This window comes from Pseudopodoces humilis, chromosome 31, assembly GCF_049639895.1.
Source record: "Pseudopodoces humilis isolate 2021_Gansu_Grassland_sample_001 chromosome 31, ASM4963989v1, whole genome shotgun sequence".
NCBI classification, from domain to species: Eukaryota; Metazoa; Chordata; class Aves; order Passeriformes; family Paridae; genus Pseudopodoces; species Pseudopodoces humilis.
Genome location: NC_142230.1, coordinates 1,516,324 through 1,529,744, shown reverse-complemented (window position 1 = coordinate 1,529,744; position 13,421 = coordinate 1,516,324). Strand labels below are relative to the sequence as shown.

The 13,421-nt window shown below is 46.8% G+C and overlaps 1 long non-coding RNA gene across 1 annotated transcript; it reads right to left on the bottom strand.

The window, feature by feature from the left end:
- Nucleotides 1–3,915: 3,915 nt before the first annotated feature.
- On the bottom strand, nt 3,916–5,646 carry LOC106629024 (uncharacterized). The gene is made up of 3 exons (XR_015774767.1): nt 5,392–5,646; nt 4,807–4,915; nt 3,916–4,116 (listed from the first exon to the last, which is right to left on the bottom strand). It is a non-coding gene; the product is annotated as an uncharacterized LOC106629024 (long non-coding RNA).
- Nucleotides 5,647–13,421: the final 7,775 nt, after the last annotated feature.

Here is a 13,421-nt window from a genome sequence, read left to right as displayed (position 1 = left end):
AGAAATAAGCTATTAAAGCTTGGATGAAAGGTTAGAAATCATTGCTTAGAGTACTGCATAGATATACCAGAAGTAACTGCATCCTGGAAGTGCTGTGTGTGTAAAACTGACTGCACCTTCTCATTTTTAGCTCCTTTTTCTGACTCTGACTCTGCTCCTATTCCGACAGACCTGTCTGAGCGTGGCGTTCACTAAACACCTCCCCATGGTGGGAGACGAGTTTAGGAAGAAATACCTTCAATTCACCAGTGAGGCAGACAGGACTCAGTACAAGGAGGACTGGACACAGATGAAGTTAACAGTCTATTTCTTCCCCATAACAAGTACTTCATTAGTTTGTTCCTGGCTGTGTGCTTCAGGGCACGTTGGAAGGTACACGTGAGCGACTCTTCTGCTTGCATTGAGGCGGACACATGTGTTCTTCGTGCACCTTCTCCCTGTGTGAAACAAGCTAACAGAGTCTGCCGAGGGGTGCCTGACTGGTTGTGAGGGACAGATCTTTGTTGCCCTCATTTCAGTGAAGGAAACTCGAATTTCTTCTTGTATTTAGCACCATGCGTGGGTGTAAAGTTCAGCTGCCACGTGCCAGCTGAGGACCGATTTGGTTAAGGAGAGGAATTTGTGCTTAGGAAGATTTGGCATTCCAGTTTCTCTTGCATGGCGGAGGCAACCCAAGATCTAAATGTTGCAACAAGTGTCCCGAGCTATTTCCAGTACGTACTTAAAAATTTGTGTCTGCAACTGAAGTGATTCTATCCGTGCTTTATCCGGAGATGGTGCATTCTGGCTTTTCAGTGTGAACAGTGATGCTCCCAAGTTTTAAAGTTTTGATCTTTCTCTTGTAGGTTAAGATGAGCACAGCTCTAGGTAGCCCATAGCTTGGGGTTCATCTCAGAAGGAAAGACTTCATTTCAGGTCAGAGAGAAGACCTGCCTTCCCTGCAAGGAGCAGGAAAGATAATCCACAGCCTCTGGGGGAGGCTTAAACTTGAGTAAGTTTTTGTAGCCACTGATCCTGTTGAGCAAGGTAGGCAGATGGCAGCCACTTGAAGATTGGTAACTTTTGACAATGAGTGCAGCAGTTGCCACTGGCTCCCCTCCCTGGCTGCAGTGCTGTGGGTTTTGGCAGTTGCATTGTAAAATTTGTTGGTAGATTGTGGTGTCACTTGCTCTCTAACTGTTCACTCAGGGTTCCCTTAAACAAACACGCTGTGTGGCAGCAGTGAGTTGCTCTTCGTAATGTAGAGATAAATTTGTATGCTTCCTTTTTTTAAGTGATTGAATTGCTCAAGAAACTGCTGCCTGAGATGGTCAAGTTCGAGGCCTCTCTGGAGGAGCTGGACCTCTATAAGGATGGGGGCTTGCTGTGATTGACCAGTAGATTTGTGCACTTGCAAGGTAGCAAACTGGACTTTTATTTCAGCCAAAGCTTAATGCCACAGTCACAGAACTGTGTACGAATTTTGGCCCATAGTTGTTTACAAATTGTGTGAGACATATAATCAATTATATAATTGAGATGTGTCTAGTAGATGTATAATGTATTGTGTGTGTCTATATGTGACGGTTTCATTATCATATCATGTCACTGAACAGTCAAGTTCATTGGACTGAAATCCGATTACTTGCACTTTAAAAACTTGCTCCCCCCTCACAAGTCCTTTTTGATTTTTTTTCCCTAAGGTATTTTATAGGGACCTTGGTTTCAACATTTTCCTTCTGAATCCACAAGGAAAGAGAGCTGTTGGGATTTGATCCAAGAACAACTTACAACCGATTTTGTGGTGAAACAGAGAAACACTATATGAGCAGCCAACTCACTGGAAACCTGTATCTTAAACACAAAGAAACACAAAGACTTCAATTTACCAAAATATGGATATGATCTAGTAACAATATCCAACTGAGCTGGACAAAGACTCTTTAACCATTTTAGGGTTAAAAAGTGTATGTTTATTAACAGCTCTGGGCCAGTGCTGGTTCTCCCCTTAATACAGGTGAATACAGGCTTTTTATTTACAGAAATATTGAATACAAATGCATATTCATAACTCAGTTGCCACCCATTCTCTGCTTCTTATGCTAATTAGGTAAAAAGCAATTAAGCATGCGTAGTTTGTTCTTTGAATTGGGTTGGTGGTCTTATGAGGAATGGTCACAAAAGGGAGGAGGGAATATATCTCTTCCTCTTCCTTACCTTTCTGCCGCGGTGGTGTCGATGACAGGGGTGCCACAACTACCCTGAAGAAGCCGTCCTGAAAAGGACTGCCCAGGAGGACAGGCACATCCTCTGCCCAGCGACTGATCTCAGCTCAGCGGCAGCACGCAGGTGACGCGGAGAGAGAGAGACTAGAGAGCTGCATGGCATTCCACTGAGAAATAGCCTTTATTATAGCAGGGCCCTCAGTGAAGGAAGCCAGTGACAGCAGCTCCCCGAACAGGGGAAAAACCAGGGTATTTATAGGGAAGGAGAGGGGTGGGGGAAACTTGGATACATGTATCGGGGTAGATTGATAGGGAGGGAAACCAATGGGGTGTAACAAATTAACATGTTCAACTCTAGGGCCTCTGGGAGTGACACTTTTTCTCTGCATGACATAAAGTATCTTGCCTAGGGAGAAGCTCTCCAGGGGAGAGGCAAGATTTCTGAGCTGGCTGGTTCCCCGGCCTCTACACCTTTCAACCTTTTCAATGCAAAGTGACAAATGAACCCTCGGCCGGGCTCCTAGTTTTGTGTTTTCAATGAGTTTCTGATTTGCAATTGACCTATGTTTTTGAAATTCCTTACCAGATTCTTAGTTTTTCATTATAAGCTCAGCTGAACTAGCATAAAGTTGACAAACAATTAGTTATTAGCCAATGATTAACCTCTGATTTTAGCACAGTCTTTCTATCTACTTCTAATTTTAACAAGGCCCATTTATTTATTTTAATTAAATTTAGCAAGGCCTATTTTTAATTAAGGCCTCAGCTTCTCTAAAACCTTAAATTCTTCTAAGTTTATGTGTCAGTTTCGATGCTGTTAAGAGTTCAAAGTAATAAGGAAAAACGATGGGGGATTAGCTGCCTTGGAACAAAGTATGACCCCATCCTGTACTCTTAGCTCCTGCTCCCCTTCCAGCGTGGCCGTGACCCGGGCTGGCCGTACCGCTCAACGTCTCTGGACCTCACGGCATTTCTACATGGCCGCTGCACCCGGGTCTCCAGTAGGTCCTGCTCTGGCTGCCTTCCCTGAGCAGTCCCACGTGCACCTGTGCATAAACGGTTGCTTGAAAAGCTCAAGCCATCGCTTAAATTCTCTGGTAAAACTACAGAGACTTAAGCCACAGATGGATGCATGAAACAGTTATTACTCCTGAGCTTTCTTGTACCTTCCTTTGAAACACTGGAGACAAGTCTTGTCTAGTCCTAAGCTAATCACCGGGCCTCCCCTGCCAGGAGGGAAGGCTGTCCAAGAGCCCACATCCGAATCTCAACTTACCCCATGTGACCTCAGCTGCAAGCGTCTCACATGAGTAATTTCTTTAGGACATAGTAACAAATATGTGGATATTATTTGTTGGTAAAATTATTGAGGAAATGTGGGTTACTTCTCTGGAGATCTGAGGATTCACTTGTGCTTCTCTTTGGGATACAACAGAGAAGATTTGTGCTACAAATGGTCACAAGTGATCAAACAGGACAGCCAACTTCTCCTTTAGCTCTGTGGAACAGAGTTGGAATCCAGCCTTGTCCTTAGACAGGGAAGCAGTTCCTAGAAATTGGAAACGGGAGGCAAGGAAGATTCAGGCTAAATATGGATTCAAACTGGGCTGGGTGTTAGTGCAGGAGGAGACATTTGTCATCCAGACTGCCAAAATGAAGACCTGTAAAATCCTAGCTCTGCTTCGTGTTTAATGTACTTTTACTTGGTATTTATATTATCAGAAAAAATGAGGAAAGGATAAACACAACAGGTTCCCACTATTGTTGCACAAAGGCTTTTTTTAAAGGCTGCATACTCCCTTTCTCTTTTTCACTCCAGGCTCGGCTTTTCCCCCGACGTCTGCTGCATCGGGCAAGGAGGACCAGGTTCTTCAGTGGGGGGTCTCAGGAGTTGGCACTAATTCTCCTTTTTCTGAGGGTGAAAATACACTATGAAAGTGTGCTATGAAAATAGCTATTTTCTCCACTGAAAAGCTTTCCATCCATAACTACCAAGGCATGTATGTGTTTTAATCATGTAGCTAGATATACTTAGAAGATTATTTTTCAAGGCAACACTTGTAGTAGAATTCTGTTTGGTTTGTGTCTGTGAGAGGTGGGCTGCTGAAGAGGCACTGTTGGGAACAAAGGATGGGGTAAATCTCTGGGGACGTGCGGCAAAGGACCGAGTTGCACGGAAGTGGCCTCTTTCTAAACTGCATTAATATTTCCCTGTAATTCTGGGTGTTTGGATTTAGCCTGGGCTTGTCAGCTAAGTCATAAACAAGCCAACTCGGCTCCTCGGCTCCCAATGAGTGTTTGAAACACGTCCATAGAAGGCCAAGGCAGTAATGACTGCAGAGGAAAAATTCATGATTGAATGATTGCTGGGGAATAATTCCTTGGGAGTCATGAACCTCAGACACATGGAATTCTGAGGGTGAAATTCCAATTTCAGCTTTGGGCACCTGAAGGAGGACAGGAGTCCTTAACCATATAAAGGGAAGCCGAGTGCCCCAGTGTGTCAGGTGCAGACAAGGAGGTGTTCCGGGAACGAGCGGCGAGCCCTTTCCGCCCCTACCCTCACACTTGGACCAGCAACAGTGCTGGGTATCAGACAAACCTCTGTCAAGCAGCAGCAGTCGAGCAGGTGAACCAGCGCATGGATTTGCAGGGGGGATCTTTCTCCTTTTCCCTTTTGATTTCATCTTGCCAGTCCCTCCAAAGTGTCCCTAGAAAAAATGGGGATGATGAGGATGAAAGGAGTTGAAACTGAGGGAAGCAACTCCTCTTCAATTACTCCTTTTCCATTTAGTTTGAAAGGAGTTTAAACTAAAGGAAGCAATTCCTCAGTCTATGTTTGAACTGGGGGGAATCCTCCTTCACCTGTGATTTTAAGGGTGTCGATCAAATGAAAACCTGCCTTTTCCACAGTCTTAGACCCCTAATTCAATAGGGTCAGTCAAGAGGGAATCCCTGAGTTCCATTTTAAACAGAAGGGAAAAAAATATCTATGCCATTTTGTGGATTTGAATTGAGGGTAACTCCCCCATTTTCATCATCCTAAAGTTTAAGCTGAGGGGAAAGCCCGGTTGTCCCTGCTTTTAAAGGATTTTAATTGAGGTAAAAATCTCCATTTTCCCATCATTTGAGGGAAAGCCCTCTTTTTCTGCTCTGTTAGGGGATTCAATTGACGGGGAGAACTTACTTTTTTGCTATTGTATTGGTTTAAATTGAGGTAAACGGCCTCTGTTGTCTCAGGTTCCGGGCTTAAATTGCAGGAAACGCTTCTCCAGCATTTAAAGGGTTTAAAAGGGCCGTGCCACTGCATTCGAGGGCGCTTCTGCTCGTCGCCCAGCACCAAATCTCTTTCAGTGGAGCACTCCCGGCATTCATTCCCCAGGGCATCGCTGAGACGGAACCGGTCCTTGCGCCTGGACAGGAAGAGCCGTGTCCGTCCCTGCCGTTGTGTCCGCGGGGCTCGGGTGACGCCGGGGCTCCCTCGGGTCGGTGCTGCGGGGTGGGCGGGGCTGTTCCGGCGCGGGGCCGCCCCCGCCTGCCGGGAGCCGCGCTCCGTCCGGGACCGGGAGCGCCGAGTGCCGCCGGTGCCGTGGCTTGCGTGGCTCCCCTGGTCTCCCTGCACCTGGACCGGTGCCAGTCTGCGAGCGAGTCCCGGCGAGGGGTGCTGGGGGACACTCGTGGCTTGTCAGCTTCAGCGTTTGCTTGCAAAAGTCACTGAAAGGAAGAGAGGCAAAAAAATCCCAACCCCGACCCTCCAGGCTTCTTGTCTCGGGGCTTTGTTGGTACTGCCCCTTAATTGACCCATACCTTTAAGCAGTGACGCGGGTGCTTCCTAGAAACAGCGTTCAGTATATTTTGCACTCTGTCATGAGACTTTCAAGTTTTTCCTTTGCTCTGTCAAGACAGCGGCAGGGGAGGTGTTAGTCGTAGATCCAAGCTGACAGTGTCCTGTGCATCTGTTGTTCATTGATCTGTTTGTGGTGTTTATTTCACCCTGATACATGTCAATGCTTTAATGGGGATTCAAGGGAATTTTCCAGGTCTTAAAGAGACACAAGCGGTTGATGGTTGCTGGAAAGGTATTTATTGTATAAAAGCATCAGTCTCAAAGTCAAAGAGTTCATAGAGTTAAAGTCTTGGCTAAAAGCTTTTGGCATAAAGTCTCGAATTCTGAGCGGCAGCTTCTCAGCTTGGCATTACGTCAACCCAGGCCGTAAAAGCAGTCCATGACGATGATGGTGCCACTGTTCTTCTTTGGATGTTTTTTTTCCATCCCCAATTCAGGAGATTAAATTCATAATCATCCAATTAGCTAAAAACACACTTCTAAAACAATACTTTGTACACCAATCCAAACTTAATTCTAACATGCGAAAGCAATGTTCTTTTTACTTAAATCTTACGTATAGGGTATTATATGTTTATGTGAACAATCCTATCTGTTTTTATCCAAGAACACAAACTCTGTTTTCATGACATCCAGAGCTAAGCTGAATCTGCAAACGGTATTATCACTGACCTTTAAACTGGGTAATAAGGCTTTTCTCTAGCTAACACAGACTCTTAGGGCACTTAAGCTCTATTTTTACCTACTTAAAACTAAAACGTACACTTTTACTCTATATCCACAGTTTAATAACTTTTGTTTTCTCCCTCTGAGGAGCTCAGAGAGGCTTTTATTTTGGATTCCAAGAGAAGCGGGCTTGGAGAATCATTTCTGAAGGCAGTTATCCAATCCTCCCCCGATTTGAAGTTTCTTGGCTGTGTGCAGACTCTGAGATACTGGTACAGTGTTTTAGAGGTTAACAGTAATTTTATATATATATATATCATATATATATATATATATATGATATATATCACATATGTTATTAATTGATGAGTTCGGCGGGAGAAATGCAGCACTCAATATGAATGATCAGCAAGTCTCATTTATTGGTAACTCTAAAACCACTTATATAGCATCAATAATTAGGCTCATACATAGTGCAAAAGCAAGCTCATTATTGGATATTTTCATTTAAGGTCGACTCCACCTAGTTCCACATTCCTGTGATCGCTCACCTATGCCGAATTCAGATTCTTCTGATCACAGCATCCTGTTCTCAGTTAACAGTTATCACTAAGGTGTTCCTGACCTTGCAACATCTCACACCAACTGTACTCTATTGTCTAATTCTTTCTCAGCTAACTGCTGCATGGGAACATGACCTTTGCTAGCTAGCCATTCCTCTATAATTAATAGTGTTTATTATCTAATTAATATCTAGCTGCATTAAGTTGTTTTGATATTCATATGCATGATAGAAGTATATCTTACTTTGAAAAGCAAAAGGAATTGATGCCCTAAGAACATTCAATTAATATAGTATGTGCATTAGAAATTTAGACCACAATTCATTTTGAATAATGAAATATTTACAACAAAAATTTAGAAAAGATCACTAAGTGTACCACAGCTAAACCTAAATGATTCATGAACATAAAGGGGAGATGTTGCCTCGGAATGAGGTGTAGTGACCCGGTTCATGGGCGACACGACGGCTAAACTTACAGGCCTGTCGGGCTAATCACACGCTGACACCAATGTGGTGGATGGTGAAGAGCGTTTATTTCCGGTGCACAGGTATTTATATAACTGAGGTATGATGACGTAAGCACCGTGACATTATGGGTTATGGAACTTTGGAGAAAGAGGGGCCCTATCTTCCCGTACAACGCGAGATCTTCCGATTGGCATTCCCTATCTGACTGCATCATCTCCCCCCTTCTCCATGAACAGAACTTTACAACTGAACGACTTATGTAATTAACAACAAACCGTGAACTTGTTAGTAATAAACACGAAACGAAACCGCGGTGTGTTAGTACGAACTATCATGCAAACTCAGGTTAACTGTCTCTGTTCTAAATATAAAATGTCTATCTTATCTAAACGGGTTTTTATAAACTGGGCTAACTTATTAAGGAGACAAGGACCAAAAATAAGTACGAACACAACAACAATAACTGGTCCTGCTAACGTGGAAGCAAGGGTAATAATCCATGGGGATTGGTTGAACATTGAACTAAACCAGTTTTGCTGAGAGCGTTGCTGACTATGCTCTTCAAGTCTTTGTTGTAGCTCTGCCATGGACTGCTTGATTGGCCCGGAATAATTGGCATAGAAACAACATTTCTCGTCCAAGGCAGCACACAGACCTCCTTGGTGCATGAGTAAGATGTCTAGTCCTCGTCTGTTCTGCAGCACGACCTCTGCAAGGGAGTTGAGGGATCACTCTAAGTTGGAGATGGATTCTTGGATTCTGTGTAGGTCTTCGTCGACTGTTGTCTGCAGTTGGGCTAGACCTTGGTTCTGAGTCATCAGGGCTGTGACACCTGTCGCTGCGCCTGTTGCTCCTAGACCTAACAGTACTGCAAGACTGACGGCGGTGATTAGTTCTCGTTTGTGGCGTGGGAAACCTCTCTCCTGGTGGTAGGGTAATTCGTCTCCAGGGAAGTAAAGGATCCTAGGGATAATAACCACTTGGACACAGAAATCGTTAGTTTCATCAAAGTGTTTGATGGAAATACATGGGGTGATACCTGTGGAGCTACAGGCCCAAATTCCCGAGGCTGCTGGAATTACCCAGGACTCGGTCTTATCTAGAGTCACAGGAGTGCCACAAATCTCTTCATGGCGTTGCATTGCCTGTCTGTTGCTTATGCAACCGCCTTTGCCCGAAACTTGCTCTAGTGTGATTCCCTTGCGAGGGGTGTTCCACAAGCATCGCTCGGGGTCATTCGCTCTGGAGTAGCTGAACATGGCATTAAGGGCTACCCCTTCGTAAAAGGGCGGGTAGGCATCATAGCAAAGCCAACAAGAACGGGTAAGTTCTGGCTTTTTTGCATTTAGTGATAGAAATGTGGCACTTAACATGCGATGAAAGAGGGCATGAGACATCAGTTCGAGCACACCATGAAGTGCTGATGTGGCACTAGTGAGGCTAGGCGTGGGATTGCTGTTTATGTGATTGTATTGTTGGGCTACAACTCTGTTGGGTCCGAGAGTGGTGTGGTGCGGTGGTGAAGCTCTGATAATTTGAACCATCGTGCTCGGATCTGTATCCCAGCTATGAAGGAATACTGACCACTTTTGTCCTAGCGACCAGTTGGTGTCCTGAGGTTGCAGGACTGTTACATTTAGGTGGGAACAGCTTCCTTTAGCAGTGATCATACCGCTGTTTCCAAACATGGGCCGCTTGCAGCCTTTAGGACAAAAACCCACGTCTAGGAAACTATCTCTCCTAGCTGGTGTCCACTGGTTACTGGTGACGATGGTTTCACAACCCCAATACCCACAAGACCCATATCCAGGATAGGTGCAATAGCTTTTACCGGGGTTGACACTAGGGCACCAGTATGTTCCCCAATTAGTGTAGGAAAAAGGCTTTCCCTGACTAGGATCAATTCCTATTCCATCGGTGTTAAATATATCGCTAATGTGAACGATGAAGCTAGGGGCATTAGACACAGTTTAGGCAATTACTCTACCGTCCAAGGGATTGCGAAGTGTCCAGGTGCATGGCTGGTAAGGATGCACATCCACTTCTCCCTGTCCAATGCGAGGCAGGCTTAGAAACAGGAAAGCACAAAGGCAGACTCTGTCGTGAAACTGCTGATGTCCATGTCAAGGATGAAAAGCGAGGTTGACGTGGAGGATTATAGTGGTAGACCTGTTAAAAGAAACTCTGAGGTTTCATTAGTTAAGTTATACAGCACAGGCTTTATTGATTTTAATGGACACCACTTAATAATGTTATCTTTCTCCACTGCGGCATACCCTCGACCTGTCAGGATCAATTTCCACCCTGATTCCCAATCCAAAGCTCTCCCAGCTGAGCTATTTCGACTGCCTTCCGTCGGACCAGTCTGTCCTGCAGCCCAGCTGTGATGTCCTGCACAACTCCAGCGCGATTCGCGCAGAAGCAGCGCTCTTCCTTCAGGGTGGCACAGAGGTGTTTCCATCGCATGAACCGAAGGCTGAGATTTCACTTCGCCCTGCAAAACAACTTCGGAGAGGAGACTGACCCCTCTAGAAGGGACGTGGATCTCCCAACAAAGTCAGCGGAGGAGCCAAAGCCTTGGGTGTAAATACAAGGGCTTAGTTTACTGCGGTTGCAAACCCGCGCTGTGGGCTCGTCATTTGACCGCCTGCTCTGATCGGTGTCTGGGTCAGTGCCGGAAGTCGACTGACTCGAGGTTTCCGGGCTATGGTGCCTTTTTGTTGGGCTCCGCCCTCTCCCTTTCCCAGGGACGGCTTTCTCCCCTCCCTTTCTCCGCCTTCCTTCCAGCGGGTTCTTTTCCTTACAAGGAGATACTCTAGGGCACGATCCCTGATTGGACCGTGAGCTCTCCTCCCCTTCACTCTCGGCGCTGTCCGCCCACCTCCCGTTAGGCTCCCGATCATGTATGTCCGCGTGAGTTAGACACCCTTCGCTCCGCCCCTTGCTCGTGTCCCCGGTGCCATTTCACGGTGCGTATGGCGGAGGCCTTTCCCCGACATCTCCAGGGCCCGCGGTGTCGGGCGCGCCCTGTGACTCCGCGGCATCGGTACGCCTTGGCGGCAAAGTGTGTTCCGCAGCCAAACCCGCGTTAGAGCCGGGCAGGTGGGACAGCCTGTCATCATTAGATGGCCACATAGAATCGGTGGGGCAATCAGCAAAAGCGGTCTGCGTGGCAGCTCCAACCCCCACCCGCGGTGTAACCTTTAAACAGCTTTGAGCTGCCTTCCAAGTTTTCTGCTCGTGAAGTGCTTTTCGCAGTGCTTCCATAACTCTCGCCCAGCTTTTAAGGTACTTGCTGGACTTAAAGCACAACACGTCATTCGTGAGCGCCTCGGTACACCTAGCCCAGCAATCTGGGTGTAATATATCTACCAGATCATCGACAGCGCTCAGTTCTAACAATCTGACAATCACGCGTTCAAAGTCCCCTGATTTACAATTGATACCCTACTGCTTGTGCAGTTGCAAAACTACCTTGCCGATCGACTGCATGTCGGCGGTATGGGAGCGTCCTCCCCGCTGAAGTCAGTCCTGCCGCTCCAGCCGTCCCTCAGCATCCGGCGAGACTCCTGAACTCGTATCGGGGAGCGGTCCCGGGTTTCGGCCCCGGGTTTCGGCACCACTTGTTGCCTCGGAATGAGGTGTAGTGACCCGGTTCGTGGGCGACACGACGGCTAAACTTACAGGCCTGTTGGGCTAATCACACGCTGACACCAATGTGGTGGACGGTGAAGAGCGTTTATTTCCGGTGCACAGGTATTTATATAACCGAGGTATGATGACTGTAAGCACCGTGACATTATGGGTTATGGAACTTTGGAGAAAGAGGGGCCCTATCTTCCCGTACAACACGAGATCTTCGGATTGGCGTTCCCTATCTGACTGCATCAGGGAGAGATTTTCCACTGTGTGTGGCGAGGAGAACGTGTGCCAGGACAACACATATTTGTGCAGCTTACCCCTGCCACTTAGGCAAACACGGATTTGCAGCACTCTCTTCCACCGTTTGTGTGGCAGGCTTCTGCGCTGTGCAGGGCATTTCTCTGCATCTCGGAGTCTAAGGGAAAGTGCAAGAATTCACGCAGAGAGCAGCAACAGCAGCAGGTAGCAGCACAAGGAAGCCGTGGCTGAACTTTTTCCAGATGACAGCTAGCATCTATTCAGCAGCGGGCGAGCGGCAGCTGCATTCCTCTTGCAGTCTGAAAGCTTCGAGTGCAAGCTGCCTGCTAAGCACCTGCCTTACTCGCCTTCCTGCAGCACTCGTGCTTTCCAGCGCCTGGACACCAACTGGCATCTTCTCACACACATCATTCGTTGGCCCATCACAGAGGGGATGAAACTGGGGCTGTCACTGCTGGAATGTCACAGAGTCAGTAATACTGGGCCAGTCACTGCTGTAGTGTTACAGATAGGTGTAAATTGGGGTTGTTCCATCTGTGGTGTCACAGAAAGGGTGAAATTGGGTCTGTCACTGCTGTGATGTCATAAAGGGGGGAAACTGGGTCTGTCACTGCTGTTGTGTCACAGGCAGGCTAAATTTGGGTTCCCACTGCTGTGGTGTCACACAAAGGCGAAAATTGGGGTTATCACAGCTGTGGAGTCTCCGAGGAAGTAACACAGGTGCTATGACTTGTCTGGTGCTACAAAGGGGATGTAATTGGGGTTTTCATGGCTGTGGTATTCACAGAGAGCCTTGAATTGGTTCTGACTCTGATGTGATGTCATGGAGAGGGGAATAATGGGTCTGTCACCGCTGTGGTGTCACAGAGAAGCGTAAATTGAAGTTGTCACTGCAGTGATGTCAGAGAGGGGAAACTGGGTCACTCCCTAGTGTGCTGTCACAGAGAGGGGAACTGTGCATCTCTCAGTGCTGTGGTGTCACAGAGAGGCGTAAATTGAGTCTGTCACTGTTGTGATGTCAGAGAGAGGGGAAAACTGGGTCTGTCACTGCTGTGGTGTCACATAGAAGAGTAAATTGGGTTGTCATGGCTGTGGAGTCACAGAGAGGTGTAAATTGAGTCTGTCATGGATGTGATGTCACAGGGGGGATGCAATTGAGGCTGTCACTGCTGGGATGTCACAGAGTCGGTAATACTGGGCCAGTCACTGCTGTAGTGTTACAGATAGGTGTAAATTGGGGTTGTTCCATCTGTGGTGTCACAGAAAAGGTGAAATTTGGTCTGTTACTGCTGTGATGTCATAGGCAGGCGTAAAACAGGGTTTCCACAACAGTGGTGTCACATGCAAAAATTGGGGTTATCACAGCTGTGGAGTCACAGAGAAAGTAACAGCAGCTATGACATCTCTGTTGCCACAGAGGGGATGAAATTGGGGTTGTCATGGCTGTGGTATCACAGAGAGGCTTAAATTGGTTCTGTCTCTGATGTGATGTCACAGAGAGGGGAATAATGGGTCTGTCAGCGCTGTGGTGTAACAGAGAGGCGTAAATTGGGCCTGTCACTGCTGTGGTGTCACAGAGGGGAAAACACAGGATGTCACTGCTGTGGTTTCACAGCGATTGGAATATTGGGTATGTCACTGCTGTGGTGTCACATGGAATCGTAAATTGGGTTGTCATGGCTGTGGAGTCACAGAGAGGCGTAAATTGACTCTGTCACTGATGTGTGTTGCAGCGTGGGGTTGATGGTATGGTGCTGCAACCTTCCCAGAA